Source organism: Hemiscyllium ocellatum, chromosome 20 (assembly GCF_020745735.1).
Source record: "Hemiscyllium ocellatum isolate sHemOce1 chromosome 20, sHemOce1.pat.X.cur, whole genome shotgun sequence".
Taxonomy (NCBI): domain Eukaryota; kingdom Metazoa; phylum Chordata; class Chondrichthyes; order Orectolobiformes; family Hemiscylliidae; genus Hemiscyllium; species Hemiscyllium ocellatum.
In genome coordinates, this window is record NC_083420.1 from 10,182,329 (window position 1) to 10,206,261 (window position 23,933).

General features: G+C 44.4%; 1 protein-coding gene across 1 annotated transcript in view; it reads right to left on the reverse strand.

Moving 5' to 3' along the window:
- ciita (class II, major histocompatibility complex, transactivator) overlaps positions 1-23,555 on the reverse strand; it is a 90,466-nt gene extending 66,911 nt beyond the window's left edge. Inside the window, exon 1 of the mRNA XM_060840491.1 lies at positions 23,483-23,555. The gene's annotated coding sequence lies outside the window, so the exon portion shown is untranslated. The remainder of the gene's footprint in view (positions 1-23,482) is intronic.
- Between the last annotated feature and the right edge of the window lie 378 nt (positions 23,556-23,933).

Consider the following 23,933-nt stretch of genomic DNA (forward strand, 5'->3'; position numbering starts at 1 on the left):
GAATGGCTACTCCTGTTTATATTCTTTATTTTCTTATGATTATAGGGGCATATTAAAAGTGCGATATTTGGCATATGATATAAATTCTGCATATTGCTTCATGTTATTGTAAGCAATACTTTGGAGTACTTTCATTGGTGACATGCAGATACAAAATGTATTTAAAGTTGGATGAATTTATTAGAAGTCTTATACTAACTGGCGTGTTTCATGTTTTATGATTATAGTTAGCACTTCTAAAGTGTAAATGCTTTGTTTCTAGATATCTAAATGTACATGTGGAGTAATTAGTTCATTTGCCCAATTTGGAATTTTGTTAGTCAGCTGACATGAACAGAAGCCTTTCATTAACCTTAACACCCTTGCAACAAGCTGCTGAGCTTAAATAGTCTTCATTTTCCTGACACTTGCTTCAAACAGGGACAAATCCCTCTTACTGAATCCCACAAAAACTAGCAACAGCATATCGCTTTGAGCTGTATTACACTCAAGTGGTGCAATGTAAGTAAACCGTTATTGTTTAATTACTATCATCAGGCATTCAACCAGCCATTACTGCGCTAACAAACTTCAGGCAGTTCGTGCATCTTGGGCCACACTTCCTATTATAAATTTGTAGGAAATCAAAACTCTGTAAAGCATCTAATTCTTTAGGTCCCATTAATCAATCAATGTGCTCAATGGGGTATCATCAACTGGGCCTCAGAATCATTGGGGGTTAACTTGGTTCTTGTTCTCTATTACCAATGTGACACCACAAAGCCAAGGTAATTCCAAAGATATTTCTTTCATTCTATTCCTTGCAACGCAGTCTCAAAGTTCTGACAACTTAGTGTCCCATTAAACCAAATGTAATCAACTGATAATCCACATTGAAATGTTATAGCATGTCAACTTTTGCCCTTCACTACATCAGAAGTATTGTATGAAATACACTCCTGCAGAAATTTGCTCTGAACACCATTCTCATCCAATATCAATGATTTGGATGAGAATGTACAAGGCATGATTAGTAAGTTGCAGAAGACACTAAAATAGATGGTATCGTGGACAGTAAAGGAGGTTATCAGAAGTTGCAGCAGGACCTCAATCAGCTGGGGAAGTGGGCCAAGAAATGGCAAATGGAGTTTAATATAGAGAATTGTGAGGGCTTGCATTTCAAGTCAAGTCAAGGTAGGAATTTCATGGTGAATAGTAGGGCCTTAAGGAGTGTAGTGAAACAAAGAGACATAGGTATTCAGGTGCACGATTCTCTGGAAGTGGAGTCACGCGTACACAAAGCAGTGAAGAAGGCTTTTGACACACTGGCCTTCATCAGTCAGGGCATTGAGGATAGAAGTTGGGAAGTTATGTTGCAGGTGTACAGGACATTAGTGAGGCTACACTTGGAGTAACTGGAAAGAGTGCAGAAAAACATTTACAAGGATGCTGCCTGGACTCAACAGTCTGAGTTATAGGGAGGGGTTAGACAAGCTAGCACTTTTTTTTAGAGCATAGGAGACTGAGGGGGGGACCTTATAGAAGTGTATAAGATCATGAGAGGCATGGATAGGATGAATGCACTCAGTCTTTTTCCCAGGGTTGGGGAATCGAGGACTAAAGGGCATCAGTTTAAGGTGGGAGGGGAAAGAATAAAAAGGAATCTGAGGGGCAATCTTTTTAAACAGGGTGGGACACATATGGAATGAGCTGCCAGTGGAAGTGGTTGAGGCAGGTACATTAACGACATTTAAAAGGCATTTGGACAAATACATGGATAGGAAAGGATTAGAAGGATATGGGCCAAGTGCAGGGAAATGGGGTTAGCATGGGTGGACATTTTGGTCAGCACGGACCAGTTTGAGCCAAAGGGCCTGTTTCTGTGCTGTAGGACTCTATGACTCTCGGCTGTAATTGCTAAGATGTTTCAGAACGTAGGCTGCGGTTACCCTTTATAACTTTCTGAGACTGGGTGACAAAGTGAAATTTGCAGCTGGAAAGAGCCAGTTTTGGTGTAAAACTGCATCACCTTTCTTCTTCTGTGTTATCTGTGCACACGCCCACATACATACTAACCTACTCAGAACATCATTAAAACTGTCCACACATGTTGGAGGATTAGTTTTGACAAAATGTTAAAGCAAAGACTTTACATCAAATTTAGAGACTCTTTAGGAGATTCAAGAAACATTTTATTAGCATAGTTTTTCATAAAATTTGACCTAACATTCACACCACACTAGCATCAGGCAATGATTAGCAAACAGAAAGATTTTAATCAGGTCCCTGTGACATTCAGTGCTATTATTATCACTAATCCCCAACTAACAGTGTGCTGGGGATTACCATTGACCAAAAACCAAACTGGACTAGCCACATAAATGCCATTACTATAAAAGTGGGCTAGAGGCTGTGAATTCTGAGATTAATAACTCAACTCTTTAGTCCATCAAAGCCTGTCCATTTCCAATAAACAATACAGGAGTGTGATAGAATACACACTGGATGAGTACAGGTCCAACAACACTCATGTTTGACATCAACTTGCTTAACAGGCACTCCATCCACCACCATTTACTCTCTCCTCTATCAGTGCACAGTGCTAGAGAGTATATCATGGACAAGATGTGCTACAGTAACTTGCCAAGTTTATTGCAAAAGCACCTTCTCAGCCTTGAAGGACAAGCACAGCAGAGCTGTAGTGGAAGTCAGCTAGGACTTCAAAGGATTAACTGAAATCACAAGTAAGTTGTGTCCATCAGGGTATAAAGGAATGTTTCTGGGAGGAGCTAACCAGTTCTCCAAATATATGACTCAATGATTATTCTTAGTGTGTTAGAAGTATCTAGCTAAAGTAGTGATGTGTACTTTATCCTAAGGCATACCTGATAATCCAGAAATGTGCAGGTTAGTTGAATTGGCCAGGTTAAATTGCCTGTAGTGTTAGGTGAAGGGGTAAATGTAGGGGAATGGGTCTGGGTGGGTAGCGCTTTGGTGGGTCTGTGTGGACTTGTTGGGCCAAAGGGCCTGTTTCCACACTGTAAGTAATCTAATCTAATCTAATCTAACAAGAGAATATCACACATCTCAGATGCAGTGTAACCACCCATTAAGTAATACATAATAAACTTATCCACTGTTCACGAAGGTTGAACTAGTTTTCTGCATGAGTCATGTGGCCATGTTTTTGAATACTGCTCACTAGTTTAGACTAATACCAGCAAAGAGGAATGGGGGTGGCAAATCTACCCAAGGAATCCAGAAGACAGCTGGATCTTTATAAGACCACCACCTGCAATGTTCCCTTCCGAGCCACACACCAACATGACATGGGACTATATCTGTTCCCTCACTAGCACTGGGTCAAAATCCAGGAGCTCCGTCCCTATCAGCATTGTGAACGTTCCTTCACCCAATGGGCAGCAATGGCTCAGAAAGGAGACTCAGAGGTCAGGTCCAGATGGGGCACAAGTCGGTGCCAGAATAGATTAAAAAAGAAACATGGAGATCGCACAAATGATGGAGAGAGTTTTGACATCCTTTTCCAATTAAATCAACTTAGCCTCAGACATTTACAGCTTAGAAGGGGGCCATTTGCCCCACTGTGTCTACACTGGACTCCAGACTCTAACTACACTCCTTCTCCAACATTTGGTATATAGCCCTGGTGGCTATACCAGCGCAAGTGAGTATCTAAACACTGCTTAAATATTGTGAGAGTTTCTGAATCTATCACACTTTCAGGCAGAGCGTTTCAAACGCCCACTACTCTCTGCATGAAAACACGTTTGTCCTCTTCGCTTTCTACCGCTCTCCTTAAACCTACACATATTGGTTACTAACCCATGTACCAGCAGAGATGTAATATTTCATAATCCTCTGCCCTGCTATCTATACATGTACCCTGCTTTTCTATTGTGAAAGCCAATGCAACATATCCATTGAGGATTGTGCCTATGACTTCAGCACTCTGGGCTCTGGACCAGACACAATGATGAAATAGGGATCATATGTTCATTTCAACTGGGTGGTTGGGTTTTGAATGAGTTGGAGTCACATGGGTTTCTATTTCTGCACAAACATAGATGACAGCATGTGATACTTCCCTTCAGATTCTGGGCAGAGTACATGTGCCTGCTCCTGTTCTGACAAAGGACGCTGTCTCAGATACAGAATGTTAAACGTAGAGTAGTGGTGAACTTCTGAGTACACAGCACTCTACTTAAAAATCAGTGATGTGGAGATGCCGGTGTTGAACTGAGGTGGACAAAGTTAAAAATCACACCCCAACAGGTTATAGTCCAATAGGTTTATCTGGAACTATTAGGCACAGTGGCTCAGTGGTTAGCACTGCTGCCTCCCAGAGCCAGGGACCTGGGTTCAATTCCCACCTTGGGCAACTGTCTGTGTTGAGTTTGCACATTCTCCCCGTGTCTGCTGCGTTTCCTCCCAGTCACACCGATGTGCAGGTGAGGTGAATATGTCATGCTAAATTGCCCATAGTGTTAGGTGTAGGGGAATAGGTCTGGGTGGGTTGCTCTTCGCAGGGTCCACACTGTGGGGAATCTAACCTATGAGCTTCAGGAGCGCTGCTCCTTTCTCACGTAGCTACCACACTTTCAGGCAGAATGTTTCAAACTCCCACTACCGCCTGCATGGGAAAAAAATGTATTTTCATCAGGTACCTAGTGAAGGAGCAGCGTAGTGTTTCCAAATAAACCCGTTGGACTATAACCTTTGTGCATTTTTTTTTATTTTTAAAAAGTAAAAGAGACAAATTTAGGAACCATTAACGAAAAGAGAAAATGCTGGAAAAGCTCAACGGGTTAACTCTGATTTCTTCTGACAGGTGCTGCCAGACCTGCTGAGTTTTTCCAGCAACTTCTGATTCCGCAGTTCTTTCGGTTTAAATTCAGGAACCATTCCCTGGCGATTGGAAAAACAAGGTGACAATTGTGCGTAATATTATTGAGGGGGAGACAGCAGGCGGAGACTCAGCGCAAGTCGCGGGGCATCTCTCTCTCTCTCTCTCTGTCTCCGATCAATTTCACTGGGGGGCAGAAGCAGAAATTGCGGTCACTGCTTGAAAAAGCGTCTAGCTTCTGCAGACAACATGAAGCGTGGAAATACGATTCTAGCCTCAGCTGGGCCTTACTATCAGTTTCCCGGAATTCGCCACACGGTTTACAGTAACAGACTGCTCCAACACCAGTGCTCAGATTTCAGCGCTCCTCAATCCCCATTTCTGACGATATCTGCCTTTTTTTGGGGGTCACGATGACTTATTTTTTTTTGCACAGACCTAAACCGTCACATTGAAAGAACACCGTCTGTTCACTGTGAAAGCAAATACAAGGGGAATTGATACTGGAGCTTAACAAAGTAAACTCCTCCCCCCCCCCCCCCCCCCCGCTAAAGAACTGCGGATGCTGGAAATCAGAGACATTGCTGGAGAAACTGGCGGAAAGGGTCGTCCAATCGCCTGCCGTTACAACATGTTCCCCATCCAACATCTCTGTCTCAGAGTCAAAACAAAACCGTGCAGATGCTGGAATCCAAAGTGGATAGGCAGGAGGCTGGAATAACTCAGCAAACCAGGCAGCATCAGGGGGTGGAGAAGTCGAGGTGACCCTTCTCCGGGACTCCTCCACCTCCTGATGCTGCCTGGTTTGCTGTGTTTCTCCAGCAGCCTGCCTGTCAACATCTCTGTCTCAGGTTCGCTGCACTGATCAAGGGAAGCTCAGCACACGCTGGAAAAATAGCACCTCGTTTCCCGCTTGGGGACCCTGCAACCTTCAGCGCTCAATTTCGAGATCATGAACTTGTTGGGCCTGAACTTGTCCCAACGCCCCTACACCAGGGCTTGGTCATCACACCGACTGCTACCAAAAGCACCCCATTGTCCGTCACTAAAGGTCCCCCATTAGCAGCTCTTCATTCTCCCAGTCTGACCCTTACCCATTCCTTAGGGTTAGGGTGGATTGGCCAGGCTAAACTGCCCATAGTGTCCAGGGATGTGCAGGCTAGGTGGCTTAGCCATGGCAAATGCAGGGTTACAGGGATAGGGTGAGATTAGGTGATATGGGTGAGTCTGGGAGGAATGGAATGAGTCTGAGTGGGATGGGGTGATTCTGGAGGAATCGGGTGATTCTGGGAGGGACGGGGCGAGTCTGGGAGGGATGGGGTTAGTTTGGGAGGGATGGGGCGAGTCTGGGTGGGATGGGGCGAGTCTGCGAGGGATGGGGCGAGTCTGCGAGGGATGGGGTTAGTCTGGGAGGGATGGGGCGAGTCTGGGAGGGATGGGGTTAGTCTGGGAGGGATGGGGTTAGTCTGGGAGGGATGGGGCGAGTCTGCGAGGGATGGGGTTAGTCTGGGAGGGATGGGGTTAGTCTGGGAGGGATGGGGCGAGTCTGCGAGGGATGGGGTTAGTCTGGGAGGGATGGGGCGAGTCTGGGAGGGATGGGGCGAGTCTGGGAGGGATGGGGTTAGTTTGGGAGGGATGGGGCGAGTCTAGGAGGGATGGGGCGAGTCTGCGAGGGATGGGGCGAGTCTGCGAGGGATGGGGTTAGTCTGGGAGGGATGGGGTTAGTCTGGGAGGGATGGGGCGAGTCTGGTAGGGATGGGGTTAGTCTGGGAGGGATGGGGCGAGTCTGGGAGGGATGGGGCGAGTCTGGGAGGGATGGGGTTAGTCTGGGAGGGATGGGGCGAGTCTGGGAGGGATGGGGCGAGTCTGGGAGGGATGGGGTTAGACTGGGAGGGATGGGGCGAGTCTGGGAGGGATGGGGCGAGTCTGGAGGGATGGGGCGAGTCTGGAGGGATGGGGCGAGTCTGGGAGGGATGGGGTTAGTTTGGGAGGGATGGGGCGAGTCTGGGAGGGATGGGGCGAGTCTGCGAGGGATGGGGTTAGTCTGGGAGGGATGGGGCGAGTCTGGGAGGGATGGGACGAGTCTGCGAGGGATGGGGCGAGTCTGGGGGGGATGGGGCGAGTCTGGGAGGGATGGAGCAAGTCTGGGAGGGATGGGGTTAGTTTGGGAGGGATGGGGCGAGTCTGGGAGGGATGGGGCGAGTCTGCGAGGGATGGGGTTAGTCTGGGAGGGATGGGGCGAGTCTGGGAGGGATGGGACGAGTCTGCGAGGGATGGGGCGAGTCTGGGGGGGATGGGGCGAGTCTGGGGGGGATGGGGCGAGTCTGGGAGGGATGGAGCGAGTCTGGGAGGGATGGGGTTAGTCTGGGAGGGATGGGGTTAGTCTGGGAGGGATGGGGTTAGACTGGGAGGGATGGGGCGAGTCTGGGAGGGATGGGGCGAGTCTGGAGGGATGGGGCGAGTCTGGGAGGGATGGGGTTAGTCTGGGTGGGATGGGGCGAGTCTGGAAGGGATGGGGCGAGTCTACGGGGGATGGGGCGAGTCTGGGAGGGATGGGCTTAGTCTGGGAGGGATGGAGCGAGTCTGGGAGGGATGGGGTTAGTCTGGGAGGGATGGGGCGAGTCTGGGAGGGATGGGGCGAGTCTACGGGGGATGGGGCGAGTCTGGGAGGGATGGGGTTAGTCTGCGAGGGATGGGGCGAGTCTGGGAGGGATGGGGACTAGCAAACGAGTCGCTCATCCTGCAGCGATAGTATGCTAGTACTGAACTCCACTTTAAAATAAACAAACAGTCCATTCCTGTCTGAACTGTCCCCAACATTGAAGCGCTTATGTTTCCATAGCTCCCTGCGGATGATTATAACAACCCATGCTCCCTTTCCAAGTCACCTCTTTCACTTGCTGTTTGTGTCCAGGAGAGACCTTTCGTTTTCAAACAGGGCGTAGCTTTCTACACTTCGTCCGTTAACGACCGGCCAGGAGAGAAAATAAAACACACACAATAAAAACCAAACGCAGGGCTGCCGAGTCTGCTGCTCTCCAAGTTCAGCAACCTCTGCTTACCAGCTGTCCCGAGTCTTTATGTGTGGGTGTTTTTTTAAAAAAATAAGTCTCTATAAATAAACAGGTGGCGATAGTAGCGCACCCACAGTCAGATTTAACTGCCCTGTGCTTTATTTTAAAATAAAACTGAACGAGATCTATGGGAACAGGAGGATAAACAAAAGTCTAATTGAAAGCCACATACCACTGTCACCAATAGGTTGACCATCCAGAGCTCCTCACGCTCAATGAGTGCAGCGCCGCTACACTAATCCCCTCCTCACAGACATCAGCACCAATTTTTCACCAACTTACCGGGAGTTCACTACCGACCGAAAGCTACAACGAACAATGTTCGAGTATGGGAAAAGCCCCTTTCTCAAATGCGCCGGCGCACTGCCCGGGTTACACAGCAAGCTGCCAAAGAAACTGGCGAAGGTTAAAGTCGGAGCGATTCTGCAGGAGCTCAGTTTCACTTTTGTTCTCCTGTTAAGCAGGTACCGTCTCTCTCTCTCTCTCTCCTCTCAGCATCATGCCACAAACACGAGGGTTTGTGAAATAGCATTAAAAACACACACACACAGACTGGCCCTGTGTTCTGAAGAAGGGTCAATGGACTCGAGGTTAACTCTGTTTTCTGTCAGACTTGCCGACTTCCTCACTGGCTTTCTCATTTCTCAGTGCAATGCCATTCTTAGTCATGTCTTAGTGAACCCAGAGCCTGATTAATTTCAGAATAATCCATCGTGCTAGAGTCTCATCGATAACACTGGCTGGATACTCCCCAGTAGCATCTGAACTATATCATGATGAAGAAAACATTCCTTATCTTGTAATCTGAGTCCATCATTATACTTAGTTTCTTTGGATTTCTCCCATTCCAGCCCCCACTCCACCACACACTCTCACATACACAAACTTGGTCCATGTACTGAAGGAGGGTCACTGGACTGGAAACATTAATTCTGTTTCTCTCTTCAGAGAAGATGCCAGACCTGCCGAGTCTCTCCAGCAATTTCTGCATTTTTTTTTCAGATTTCCAGCATCTGCAGTTCTGGCCTGATCTCTCCCTTTTTGTCCCACAGTTGAAAGTGCTGGATCAGAGCACAACCAGGAGAGCAAGAGGTTTTGGGGGAGGGATGGAAAGCTTCAGCTTTTGGAGCAGGTTATGAGCGGACAGAGTCCTATGGGATAGAAATATGGTAAATAGGAGCACGAGTAGGCCATTCTTAGAGCCAGAGTCTTCAGATATCAAGGTGATTGGTGCATGTTTAACTGATGGAGAGACTGAAGTTGTTATGGAGCTGGATGGAATTGTGCAATATTTGCCAAGGAGAGGATGATGAGATTAAGAAATGCCAGGAAATATTCAGTGCTTGTGGAGAGAGAACGTGGAATTGACAGTGGGCTGAATTTGACTAGTCCCCTTAAGACGAGATGGGTGTCATGTTAAATGGCAGCACTGTATAACAGAAGATGAGTCTGACCTCTTCTTGTCCATAAGAGTTTCTCAACAAGGACAATGTGAGTGACACAGAGACCATGGGAGGCAAGGCTGGAAGCTCTTCAATTGGCCAGTGGTCATTTCCCATTCTTGCTGGGGGATTGGGCCCCCATTGCAAGGTATGACCAACAAGTAAAGCCCCAGCTGGTCTCTGTGGAGAGTGAGGGATGCTAGTTAATTAGTTAATCCATAGACCTCTGAGGGAGCAATGTGTCTCTGACATTACTCCTGGAGAGCTCTGTGCCTCTGTCTGCTGTTCTTCTGATCACTGGGGCCTACCCGTCCAGCCACTTCATCTTACTTGGCTATTTAAGGGGACTGCAACATGGAGGCACCCCCCCCGATTGAGTTGCACTTTTTAATGGAATGTCAGCCTCACTGGAGATCTCTTTAAATCCCATCTGTGTTCACCCCAATGCTGCAAGGACTCAGGACCCATGTGTGTTCCAATGTCAGCTTTTGATCAAATAAAGTCCCAGGACTTGCTGACCATAAACCAGTCCATTCACAGTAAAGCTGGTGGACTCAGTGGGGGTGTCTCTGGTAGCCAGCAGAATGAAACCTTAGCCCTTATCCCAGTCATGAACTTAATTCTACCAATTATCCCTGATCATTTTCGTGAGGAATGGGGGCACCATTTCAGCTCCCCCAGTGACAATGGATAATACACTGAGGTCTTTAACTGGGTGATGCCCTGGTCACCCATGACTTCTTGGAATATTTCCAATGGGCAGACAATACTCAGTAAAGAGTGATATAAATTCCCCCACTGTCTTTGGCCGATTTGATGTCCACCTGGGAATCAGGTAGCCCACGCCAATGATGCTAAGGTGAGGCTGATGCAAATGTGTTGGAAGAGGTTCTGTCAATACTGACCACACTAATACCTGGAATGGGCAAGTTGAATTCTGTGGAAAAGCTGGGCAGGCTAGACTTGAAACGTTCAGAGGAGCAAGATATAACTTGTTTCAAACATACAAGGCACCAAAATCTGATTGAAGATTTGTAGCTCGGGTATCCGTTGTTGTGGTTCTGCTCGCCGAGCTGGAAGTTTTTGCTGCAAACGTTTTGTTCCCTGGCTAGGGAACATCATCAGTGCTTTGCATAACTGCCTCTGCTATGAGTCCCGAGATTGGTGATCCCATGGGTGTTCCGTTGATTTGTTCGTATATCTGATTGTTGAATGTAAAGTGTGTGGTGAGGCACAGGTCCAGTAGTTTAAGTATGCCGTCCTTGTTGATAGGTTCGGCCTCCTGTGTTCTGTTATATATGTCCAGTAGGTTGGCTATTGTTTCTCTGGCTAGGGTTTTGTCAATCCGCATCCATGAACATCAGCTAGCCACAAAACGACACGACCAGCTATCTCTAGTAGCCATACACTCAGACAACCAGCAACATGAATTTGACTGGGAAAACACCACTATCATAGGACAAGCCAGACAGAGAACAGCCGGAGAATTCCTAGAAGCATGGCATTCATCCCCAAACTCCATCAACAGACACATTGACCTGGACACCATATACAAACCACTACAGCTGAAACTGACACCAGGAAACGGCAAGAACATCCATCAACAGACACATCGACCTGGACCCCACATACAAATCACTGCAGCTGAAACTGACACCCGGAAGCGGCAAGAACAAACCAATATAAATACCGGAAGAAACATCAAAGCAGCGCTTCACACGAGGCTCCAACAGCACTGATGATGTTCCCTAGCCAGGGAACGAAACGTTTGCAGCAAAAACTTCCAGCTCGGCGAGCAGAACCACAACATACAAGGCACCAAAAAGTCTTGACAGGGTGGACGTGGAGGGGAGAAGCTAGAACAAGGGGTCACTGTTTCGTAATAAGACAGAGAAGAGGAGAATTTGTTTTCCTCATCATGACAAACTCCCACTCAAAAGGAGTCAGACTCTGTTTACAGCAGGGTGAAATGCATTCTGGGTGAGTTATGGGGTGAAGGGTAATTGATGGGATTCAATCAGATCAGCCACAACGGTATTAAAGGGCAGAATAGACTTGTTGGGCTGAATGACCTGCTCCAACTCCTCATTTGTAAATTCCAATGGCTGGACATATTGGTACAGGGAAAATCCAGGTCTGCATCAGCCCGCCTTTTTTTACTGGTCACACCTCCATGAGCATGCGGTGAAGTTACCACACCTGCTGGGTTGTGGCAACACCTCAAAGTTTGCCATAAAACTGACATCTCTGATTCTTGCTCCAGCTTTTGGGGATCTCAATGCTGGGCATCGGAAACAACAACCTGGGATGCAGAGAGGACAGGTCTGGCAAGGGAGAGAAATTTGGAAGGGTTAGGGGTGGAGATGCATGGGAGAACATGGGATGAGTTGGTTTATCAGTGGTCACCACCATAGCCTCGATAAGGGTGCAGTGTGTGACAATAGGAAGGGGTAAACTGTGTGTGCCTGGTGGGCCATAATGGTGATAGCATGTGTAAGAATATATGGGGTATTAATAGTCCAGGAAATGCCAGGTAGAAATAGACATGAAGATTTGGCAAGGGCGGAGCTTAATTACCAGGGTGAGCTTAGACTCACGGTGCCAAGCCCAACTCCAAAATGCAAACTATAAAGGGAAAATGGCTGTGACCACACCCAGAGTGGACAGAGTCTGTGTTATTTTTCTGCCCCAACTCACTGTGATGATGGGAGGGTCCTTCAGGGCAATTATGTCAATCATGCATCAGTCATCTGCAATCATAGCACAGTGCATGTGAAATGCATGCAATTTTCAAATGTGTGGGTGCAAATGTTGGTCACAAACAATCCTAACCATCTCACTGGTGATTGCAGACTGAAGCTGGTCAGCTCTGTGAAGGACAAGTAATCCCAGGTGACCTTAAAAGTGCACCACATGGACTACCATAGAACTAATGCTATGTCCCATGGGCTGTATAGAGACATGGAACTGACTGCTCTCACTTTGAGTTGCAAGTTTCCTGCAACACACTCTTCTTTGTATTGATTTGCTTCTCAATTGATATGGGGTTGACAGCTCAAGGTCTCAATACTTGTTCAGCACATACAATCTCCTATTGTCTTTTTGCATCATGACTGGTACTGCATTCATTCAAATAAAAGTCCAAAGTTAAAGGTCCCAATAGAGGCCAAAAATGACACTCAGCTGGCTTTGAGTAAAAACTAGCCTAGAGTCTTTCAGTAAAATGTTCATTTCACTTCAGCATTTATTCCATATTGAGTTCACAAAACCTGGGTGGTCTGCTGGGACCATTTTAAGACCTATTTGAAAGTATCTTCTTTTCCCTCCCAACGATATTTTGATTGCTTTTTCATTAATGCATAGGATGAGGGTGTCACTGGCTGGGCCAGCATTTATTGCACATCCCTAATTGTCCAGAGGGCAGTTAAGAATTAACCATATTTCCTGTGGGTCTGGAGTCACATTTTTTTGTGTGAAGATTTGTAGCTTGGGTGCTCGTTGTTGTGGTTCTGTTCGCCGAGCTGGGAATTTGTGTTGCAGACGTTTCGTCCCCTGTCTAGGCGACATCCTCACTGCTTGGGAGCCTCCTGTGAAGCGCTTCTGTGATCGTTCCTCCGGCATTTGTAGTGGTTTGAATCTGCTGCTTCCGGTTGTCAGTTCCAGCTGTCTGCTGCAGTGGCCGGTATATTGGGTCCAGGTCGATGTGCTTGTTGATAGAATCTGTGGATCAGTGCCATGCTTCTAGGAATTCCCTGGCTGTTCTCTGTTGGCTTGTCCTATAATAGTAGTGTTGTTCCAGTCAAACTCATGTTGCTTGTCATCTGCGTGTGTGGCTACTAAGGATAGCTGGTCGTGTCGTTTCGTGGCTAGTTGATGTTCATGGATGCAGATCATTAGCATTCTTCCTGTTTGTCCTTTTAGCGTTTTGTGCAGTCCTTGCATGGGATTTTGTATACTATATTGGTTTTGCTCATGCTGGGTATCGTGTCCTTCGTTCTGGTGAGTTGTTATCTGAGAATGGCTGTTGGTTTGTGTGTTGTTATGAGTCCTAGTGGTTGTAAGTAGTCTGGCTGTCAGTTCCGAAATGTTCTTGATGTATGGTAAAGTGGCTAGTCCTTTGGGTTGTGGCATGTCCTCATTCTGTTGTCTTTCCCTTAGGCATCTGTTGATGAAGTTGCGGGGGTATCCGTTTTTGGTGAATACATTGTAGAGGTGTTCTTCTTCCTCTTTTTGCAGTTCTGGTGTACTGCAGTGTGTTGTGGCCCTTTTGAATAGTGTCTTGATGCAACTTCTTTTGTGTGTGTTGGGGTGGTTGCTTTTGTAGTTCAGGACTTGGTCTGTGTGTGAGGCTTTCCTGTATACCTTTGTGATGAATTCTCCGTTCAGTGTTCTCTGTACCATCACGTCTAGGAATGGGAGTTGGTTGTCCTTTTCTTCCTCCCTCGTGAATCTGATTCCTGTGAGTGTGGCGTTGATGATCCGGTGTGTGTTCTCTATTTCTGTGTTTTTAATGATTACATCCACATATCTGACCCAGAGTTTGGGTTGAATTTGCGATAAGACTGTTTGTTCTAATCTTTGCATTACAGCTTCTGCTATGAGTCCCAGAGACAGATGAGCCCATGGGTGTGCCGTTGATTTGTTCATATATTTGGTTGTTGAATGTGAAGTGTGTTGTGAGGCACAGGTCCAGTAGTTTGAGTATGCCATCTTTGTTGATAGGTTCACCGTCTTGTTGTCTGTTCTGTATGTCCAGTAGGTTGGCCAGTCACATGTTGGCCAGACCAAATACTGGTGTTTTCTGACAATCAACAACAGTTTCATGGTCATCAGTAAACTTTCAATTCCAGATTTTTACTGAATTCAAATTCCACCATTTGATTTGAACCAAGGTTTCCGAATATTATCTGGATCTCAGGATCAACAATCTAGTGATAACACTAGTAAGCCATCACGTCTCCTGATTTGATAAATTCTTCCTTTATTTTAAATGGTTTAAGTTACAGTGACACCAAAATAGCTGCTTTGTCTCTTCTAATTATTTTGTTTGATTTGGTTATTCTTTTTTAAACCTGAAATGCTTCCCAATGTGGTGTGGATTTCAGGGAATCAGGATTCAGAAGGGAAATGTGGAAACTGATGTTGAGACTATAATGTAGATTTATCTCCAAAAGTTTGTAAATCTCAAAGTTTTCTGCTGCCTTATTCAACACATGGTATCAGTGTTTGAAACAATGCACATGGTGAAATCTCAAATCTAGTTAAAGGGAGAATGCACTTGAAGCAAGAAGGTGTTAATGGTGGATTCCATCAGATTTAATTGTGCTTTCCTGGAATGATTACTGGGTGTACAGCAGGGACTTTGTCAGCCCACAGCGGTGACAGGAAGAAACCAGCAGCTCTCACCAAGAAACCACGATGGGAGGAACAAGGCAGTGGAAGTCAAGAGCAATGTCTGATTTTCTACCCTCTCCAGTATTCATACCCCCGGATTGGGATCAACAAAGGCCTCTCTACTCCATTTATTCTGGGCCCTAGGCAGACAGTCACTGAGTCATAGAGATATACAGCATGGAAACCGACCCTTCGGTTTACCTCATCCAGGCCAACCAGTTATCCCAATCTAATCTAGCCCCATTTGCCAGCACTTGGCCCACATCCCTCCAAACCCTTCCTATTCATATACCCATCCAGACGCCTTTTAAATGCTGTAATTGTACCAGCCTTGACCACTTCCTCTGGCAGCTCATTTCATAAACACACTATCCTCTGCGTGAAAATGTTGCCCCTTAAGTCCCTTTTATATTTTTCCCCCCTCATCCTAAACCTATGCCCTCTAATTCTGGATTCCCCCACCCCAGATAAAAGACCTTTTCTGTTTAGCTTATCCACGCCTCTCATTTTATAAACCTCTCTAAGGTCACCCCTCAGCCTCCGACACTTCAGGGAAAACAGCCCCAGCCTAATCAGCCTCTCCCTGTAGCTCAAATCCTCCAACCCTGGCAACATCTTTGTAAATCTTTTCTAAATCCTTTCAAGTTTCACTACATCCTTCAGATGGGAAGAAGACCAGTATTGCACGCAATATTCCAAAGTAGCCTAACCAATGTCCTGTACAGCCACAACATGACCTCCCAACTCTTTTATTTAATGCTCTGACCAATAAAGGAAAATAGATCTAAGGGGTAACATTTTCATACAGAGAGAGGTGTGTTTATCGAATAAGCTGCCTGATGAAGTGGTGGAGGCTTACAATTGCAACATTTAAAAGGCATCTTGATGGGTATGTGAATAGGAACGATTTGGAGGGATATGGGCCAAGTGCTGGCAAATGGGACTAGATTGGGTTAGGATATCTGGTTGGCATGGACTACTTGGACTGAAAGGTCTGTTTTCATGCTGTACGTCTCTATAACTCTATGCCAGGAACAGGCTAAGGTCCTTTAATCGTCATTAATTGAGCACAGTTGCCCATGAACCTTCCCACACAGAATGTTATGAATGAGATGGCAAAATGTGGAACGTTATTTCTCCAGTGCTAATCTATCTGATTATCTGCCCTTCCCATCACCCCATACTAGAGGGGGTAAAACCCATCCCTTGAGTTCAGTTGCTAACTTGCCTATATCCCATGATGAACACTGACAACCTTGTCATAATTAGCATAGTAGTCCCTCAAATGGAAATTGCAGAGTGGCTTCCTTTGAGTTCTCTATCAGTTCAGTTGTATGTTGAGTTATTGATAGGCACAGCAGTGCATTATACCATCTTTCCCTTCATATTTTCTTTGCTCTCTGTTAGGAAGCTTTGCTGGTTATTGTTTCTGTGACTTAAGTCAGGAAGCGGCCCTCTGGGAAACATGACATAGTGACATGAGAAATTAAACCAATGAAAAACTTGAGCTCACACTTGAGCTCGACAAGCGTCAATCACCAGAGGCTCCACATTTCCACTTCATCTAGATTAGAGTATTTCATCATATCACTTAAATGTCAGTAGACTCCAGGGTTAACTTTCCTTCCATTTCTTCACTTATCCTCCCACCATTTCCATTCACCCTAATTCAAATGCCATCTGACACAACTGATAACCACCCTCACCAAATCACCATCATGCTTATTTTTCAACAGCCATGTTCTGACTTTATTCCATCAATGATGAAGTAGAACAGAGATAATTGAAGTTTCTGAGTTTGCCAAAACTATTTCATATCCATTAGATCGCAAGGCTGGTTAGGTTGGGATTTTTTACACTGGAGCATGGAAAGTTGAAAGGTGATCTTATATAGTAGAGGTTTATAAAATTATGAGGAATTTATGATAGGGGTAATGTTAGATATTGCTTCCCGAGGATGATGGATCTTCAATACTATGAGGCATATATTTAAGGTGAGAGGATAGAGATTTAAAAATGATACCAGGGCAAATGATCTTATGCAGAGTTTTCATGTGAAATGAACTTTCTGAGAAGTGGTGGATATAGGCACTGTTACAATGTCAAAAAGACACATAGATACATATATGAATAGGAAAGATTTGGAGGTATATGGGCCAGGAGCAGGCAGGTGGCATTATTTAGTTTGGAACTATATTCGGCATGAACTGGTTGGACCGAAGGCTTTGTTTCTGTTCTGTGTGACTCCATGACTCGAAGACATTAAGACCGGAAGAAGATATTTCGGTCCATCAAATCTGCTCTACCATTCAACGAAATCATGGCTGATAATTCTCAACTCCATTTGTCTACCTTCTCTACAAATCCTTTGATTCCTTACTGGTTAAAAAAATCTGATTAATAATGATTAACAATGGACTCAAACTTTACTTTGTTTCTCTCCACAGATGCTGCCAGATCTGCTGTTTGCCCAGCATTCTACAAGTTCTGTTTCTAATTATGAACTTGCCTACTATTCTAATTTTAAAATTAAATGGAAAAGTTAGTGCTTTTAACACGAAAAGTGATATAAACTGAATCTCTTAGAGCTAAAACATCAAATTTAAAAGTATGGAGTTTCATTCCCTCAGGAAAATAAATTGAGTTGCAGGGTTAAGAAAAAATTACTTCATTCCCATGTGCGTGACCTAAGTTTTATTTAACTTCCTGAAAAGTAAATGAGAATGTAGTTTGTACCTCCTCTGTTATTAACTTCCTGATTTGATATCGCTGCTCCTCACAGATGCCGCATATCCCCTCTAGAGGGTGTTGAACACAACGAGGATCCTGTTTCACTAGAAAGGCTGCAAAAACTTTGTGGAAAACTGTACTAGAGACAAATGGCAAAAGCAATTCGTTTGTTACTCATGGCAACACCCAGGCCAATAGAGGGAGAAAATGCTAGACCCTTACAGAAGAAGAACAATGTTGCGTTTGCTACAATGTCCTTTTCCATAGTCATGATGTGGAGGTGCTGGTGTTGAACCGGGATATGTAAAGTTAAAAATCACACAACACCAGGTTATAGTCCAACAGGTTTGTTTGGAAGCACTAGGTAGTCGATGAAGGAGCAGCGATCCGAAAGCTAGTGCTTTCAATTAAACCTGTTGGACTATAACCTGGTGTTGTGTGATTTTTAACTCTTCCGTAGTCTTTGTTTAACCAAAGAAAAACGTTCTATTTTTATCTACTGCTTTTATTCAGCAGATGTTACTGACTTCCCTCAATGTGGAAAACTTAAGGAGAGCTTCAATCGGCTGTATGCAATAGATAATGCTCTCACTTCAGATCCTCATTGTAGAGGCATTGGCACATAATCTACACTGACACTGGCATTGACAGAGTGCTGCATTGTTGTAGATGGCACCTTTTGATTGAAACATTAAGCCAAGCCAAAGAATACTCAGATAGAGCAAATGAGGTTAGTCCAATGCACCATTTCACAGGAGAGCAGGGAAGTATCCCTACAGTCCGAGCTAACATGTAACAATCAATCAACGTTTTATGCTCTAAACAGTTATGGCAAACACACAACATTGATTATTACTGACCACTTCATCATTGATGGAATAAAGTCAGAATGTGGCGGTTGAAAATTAACATGATGTTGGTTTGGTGAGGGGGATAATCAATATTACTAAAGCAACTTATCAGGCCATGCTGAAGAAGGGTCACTGGACCCAAAATGTTACTCTGCTTTCTCTCCACAGATGCTGCTAGACCTGCTGAGTTTCTCCAACACTTTCTGTCTTTGTTATCTGACCATTTATTGGCTGTAGTCCTTGAATTACCAAGCAAATTGGATGCAGCAGCATCTGTCACATTACAACAGTGAGTGGACTGCAAGAAGTAATCATCTGGGCTGTTAAAGTATTTTCAGAGCAGTTTGAGAATGTGAAAGTTTCTGCAGACTTGCACAGACTTTATTTTCTTTTAGCTGACTGGCTAGAAAAGGCACACCCTTTCTCCTTCTTCAGCGTTGTGCCTTGCATTTTACAAACTAAAACATTTTTCAACCAGTAGGAGGCCATCTATTAAATGAATATGACAGCATAATGGTTAGATTAATGGATTAGTAATCCAGCAATCTAGAATCAGCTAATTAAATAAACATGGAATTAAAAGCTTGTGTCAGCCTAATGGTGACTGTGAAAGTCCCAGATTGTTGCAAAATCCCACCAAGTTCAGTAAATATAATTTAGGGAACTAAAATTGGCACCCATGCCCATTGACTGTAGATCCCATATCAATTTGGCTAACTCTCAACAGCACTCTGAAATAGCTAGCAACACAGTTATATCAAAACCTCTATGAAAAGTTGTAAAGATTCAAAAGAATATCCAATATTGACCAAGGAAAGGACACATGCTCGGACAGAGGAGACCAATTTGGTTGGTCCAATGAGGAGTTAGGGGGGAGACCATGCCTGGAGCAACATCAGATAGGCAGTCCTCAAACTTTCTATGAGTGTGTGTCATCTACAAGGTGCGATGCACAAATTCACCAAAGATACTTTGGCCGTCTTAACCCATGGCTCCTTCCCAGGGCAGAGATGTATGGGAACACCATCAACAGCAAGTTTCCCTCCAAGCCCCTCACCATCCCGACTTTTCTTTATTCATTCATGGGATGAGGCGTTGCTGACTAGACAGCATCTATTGCCCATCCCTAATTGCCCAGAGGGCAATTAAGAGTCAACCCCATTGTTGTGGGCCTGGGGTCACATGTAGGCAAGACCAGATGAGGGTGGCATTTTCCTTCCCTGAAGGGCATTAGTGAACCAGATGGGTTTTTATGACAATTGGCAATGGATCCATAGTCATCATTAGATTTTTACTGCTGAAAATATGTTGCTGGAAAAGTGCAGCAGGTCAGGCAGCATTCAAGGAGCAGGGGAATCGACGTTTCGGGCATAAGCCCTTCTTCAGGAATGAGGAAGGGCTCATTCCTGAAGAAGGGCTCATGCCCAAAACGTTGATTCTCCTGCTCCTTGGATGCTGCCTGACCTGCTGCGCTTTTCCAACAACACATTTTCAGTTCTGATCTTCAGCCCCCACTTTCTCCTAGAAGATTTTTAATTCCAGGTATTCTATTGAATTCAAATTCCACCATCTGCCACGGCAGGATTTGAACCTGAGTCTCCAGAATATTATCTGGGTCTGAGGGTTAACATTCCAGTGGTAATACCACTAGGCCATCGTCTCCCCTAGGGAATATATTGCCGTTTCTCCAGTCGCTGGGGCAAAATCCTGGAAGTCCATCCCCAAGGATATTGCGGGCCAATGTACCGAATGGAGACTGCAGCAACTCATGAAGACGGCTCACCACCACCTTCTCAAGGGCAGTTAGGGATGGGCAAAAACTGCTGGCCCAGGCAGTGAGACCCACATCCCAAGAGTGAATAAAGAAACTGAGATGCTGGCAGGGTGAGGGAACCTGCCTGCTAAACGTTGGAAGCTGCATCTGTGGACATAGCTAAGCTAAACAATAACCAATGGATCAGATCAAAACCCAGTCACAAATGGTGATGGGCGATTAAACCACTAAGGAGGAAGAAGGGATTGTGAATCCCCCATTCCAATGACTACAGAGACCAGTATAGGCACAGTGGGCTCAGTAATTTGCACTGCTGCCTCATAGCGCCAGGGACCTGAGTTTGATTCCAGCCTCGGGAGACTGTCTGTGTGGAGTTTGCACATTCTCCTCGTGTCTGCGTGGGTTTCCTTTGGGCGCTCCAGTTTCCTCCCACAACTCAAAGATGTACAGGTTAGGTGAATTGACCATGCTAAATTGCCCACAGTGTTCAGAGATGTGTAGGTTAAGTTTCCACACTGTGGGATTCTGTAGGGATTTACATACGATCCATGCTAACTTCTTCCTGGATACTACTCCTGCAGTGAGTGAAATGCACAGATTATTGTCGATGTTTCATACATTTTGCAGAGCATTTTATAGAGGAAGAAGTTAGAAGAAAAATACCACACTTCTAAAAAGTAAATTCAAGACCAATTAAGCTATATTATGAAGAAATTTGATGTCCTACAATTATAAAATTAGTTTATTTTTCTAGGTCAGAGGGGTTGTTCATTAGTAAATAGTCTAGTTATACTTATATTCAAAAAAGTGTGTCTTCTCAGGGTTTCTTAACAATGATACAACATAAAAGCAGATGTTCCCATTAGTTCAAGTGACTTTGAAGAACTGCCTTCTGTGGAAGATTTCAGCAGCGCACTGTAAACAAGAGCAGTGACTTCAGGTCTTTCCCATTTTACTACAAATGTGTTCATTGGAAGTCACTCTTAGTTTCACCTTGCAATGCTGGAAAACACTGACAGTTTTGCTTTCATTGCAATCTGAAAATCCGGACTACCATGTGGTCAAAGATAATGATTACAGTGAGTTACAGAAAGCATTCAACTTCAATTGCATTAGTTAATGCAACTTAACAGTGGGACTGACCCAGAATCACAGTGTCACACATTTCTCTAATTCACTAATTATGCATTCCCAATTATAATGATTCCATGGTTGGTAGCTCTTGCCTTATCCTCAAGCTATTAAATTCATTCTCTCCACCTCACCATTTCTCTATCCTCTTTAAAACATACTTTATAAAAAAATTCATTGATGGGATTCATTGTCTATCAACAATTGCCCCAAAGGGTAGTTAAGAGTCAACCACATTGCTGTGAGTCTGGAGTCACATGTAGGCCAGGCTAGGTAAGTAAAGACACCTTTTCTATACTACTCTCTCCCCACCCCACCCTCCTCTAGCTTATCTCTCCATGCTTCCAGCTCACTGCCTTTATTCCTGATGAAGGGCTTTTGCCCAAAACGTCGATTTTGCTGCTCGCTGGATGCTGCCGGAACTGCTGTGCTCTTCCAGCACCACTGATCCAGAATCTGGTTTCCAGCATCTGCAGTCATTGTTTTTACCAAGAAAAGACACCTGCCATCCATCTTATCCATGCCCTTCATTATTTTACAAACCACTATTTAGTCACCTCTCAACCTCCTACGCCCCAGTGAAAAAGTCCCAGCCTATCCAGCCTCTCCTTATAACTCAGCCGTCCATTCCCAGCAGCAACCTGGTAAATATTTTATGAATAATAATATCCTTCCTGCAACAGGGAGATCAGAACTGGACATAGTACTTCAGAAGCAGCTTCATGAATGTCTTGTTCAACCTCAACATAATGCCCCAACTCCCATACTCAAAGCTCTGAGTCAGATGTCACCCTACACCAGGTTATAATCCAACATGTTTATTTGAAATCACAAGCTTTCAGAGAACTGCTCCTTCATCACCTTGCACTTCTGACTGTGTCCACCCCAGTCTAATACCGGCACCTCCATATCAAAGATCTCAGCAATGAAGGCAAGCATGTCAAATGCCAGTATCATGTGAATCATTTGCTTGAAAGAGGATAGCTGAAAATAGAGAACATGAACAACCTGCGATCGTCTAAATTTTTCTGATGGCGTAAATTAAAAGTAAAATAAAAAGCCAAAAAAAACTGAAAACCTGCTGGTATCGAAAGGTCTACAGTAGAGGAAAGTGAGTCAGGCCCTGTAATCAAAAGAAATAAACACTACAATCCAAACCATGAAGTAGAGTTGGTAATTGAAATTTAAGGTCAGATTTCACACAGAGATTGAGAATGCAGAGTCAAGCTGATAGAAATGGAAGATGATACACTGACAGAAAGTAGCCGAATGGAGGGAGGAAGAAGGAAGTTATTTCTAAAAATTATTTCTTGTCAAATGTTATTTTTTGTGAACTACGTTGGTATTAAAGGAAAAGAAAAACATATGCTGGTAAATTTGGTCATATACATTTTGGTTCACATTTTATTTTGTCATATTTTATTCTGGGAATTATATACTGTGCAAGTTGTTTAAATGTTTTGATGAACTGTTCTGATGAACAAAACATTAACTCTGTTTTTCTCTCTGCTGACCTATTGAGTTTCTGTCGCACTTTCTGTTTTTGTTTCAGATCTCCAGCATTTGTAGTTGTTTGTTTTATTATGCAAGATGCTTGATTAGGTTGGCAGGAAGTGCAATACATTAGCTCATCACCACCTTTTCCAGGGTAATGAAGGATCAGTAATAAGTTAGAGTCATAGAATCATAAGAGATTACAGCATGGATACAGACCCTTTGGTCCAACTTGTCCATGCCAACCAGATATTCTAAATAAATCTCGTCCCAGTTGCCAGCATTAGGCCCATATCCTAATCCATGTTGTAATGTAATTGAACCAGACTCTACCACTTCCTCTGGCAACTCATTCCATACACAATTGTAGCCTAACCAGCAGTTCCTATATCCCATGAATAAAGAAATAAAAGCTAATCATTGTGTAGTACTCCTCTTTCTGTCAAGGTGATGTACATAAAGTTAGTTCTAGTTAATTGGTGTTAGGCTTACTCAATGCAATGCACAACATGGATATTCAGATAAATTGCAGACCCCAATCCATCACTGTGCTGGGAGCTTCATACAACAGCAATGTTGCTTTGATTGGGCAATTAGAGTACAGAGTACACACTCACAGCACAATTAAGGACGTCAGTTGGGCTGCCACATCAATATCATGTCACAAATCAAAACACCTTCACATGCATTCTTTCTATCTTCTCACACCAATTTATTTCAAGCTGGATTGAAAAAGACAAGTTACTTACTGCCTGGTTGTCCATTTTTCCATGTTTGATCCTTGTTGTTGGAAACTTGTTGAAACACCCCGCAAATCCACGGAAAATGGGTGCAGAGAAGGGAGAGAAATGCTTGACAGTAACTTTCCTCTTTACCAAGAACAGATACAAGGATGGTCCGCGGCAAGTCCTCGGGCTCACATTGGTTGTAATGCCGATAGCCATCCTTCGTTAAAAGGCCCTTTTCTAATAAGTCGCTCAGTAAATCTTGGAATTTTGAAGGAGGTGCTTGCGAAAGTACATTAATCAAGCCAAGTAGGTCTTTTCTGGAGTGAATCATTCCTAAAAATTGAATTTGGAGATGATTATTGGTCACAAAAATATCAAAATAGTTGAAATCAATGCTGGTGTTTTGGATGGTTTGTTTCTAATTGCAAGTGTTAACTCTTGTGAAATAATGTTCAGCTTGAACGATTACCAA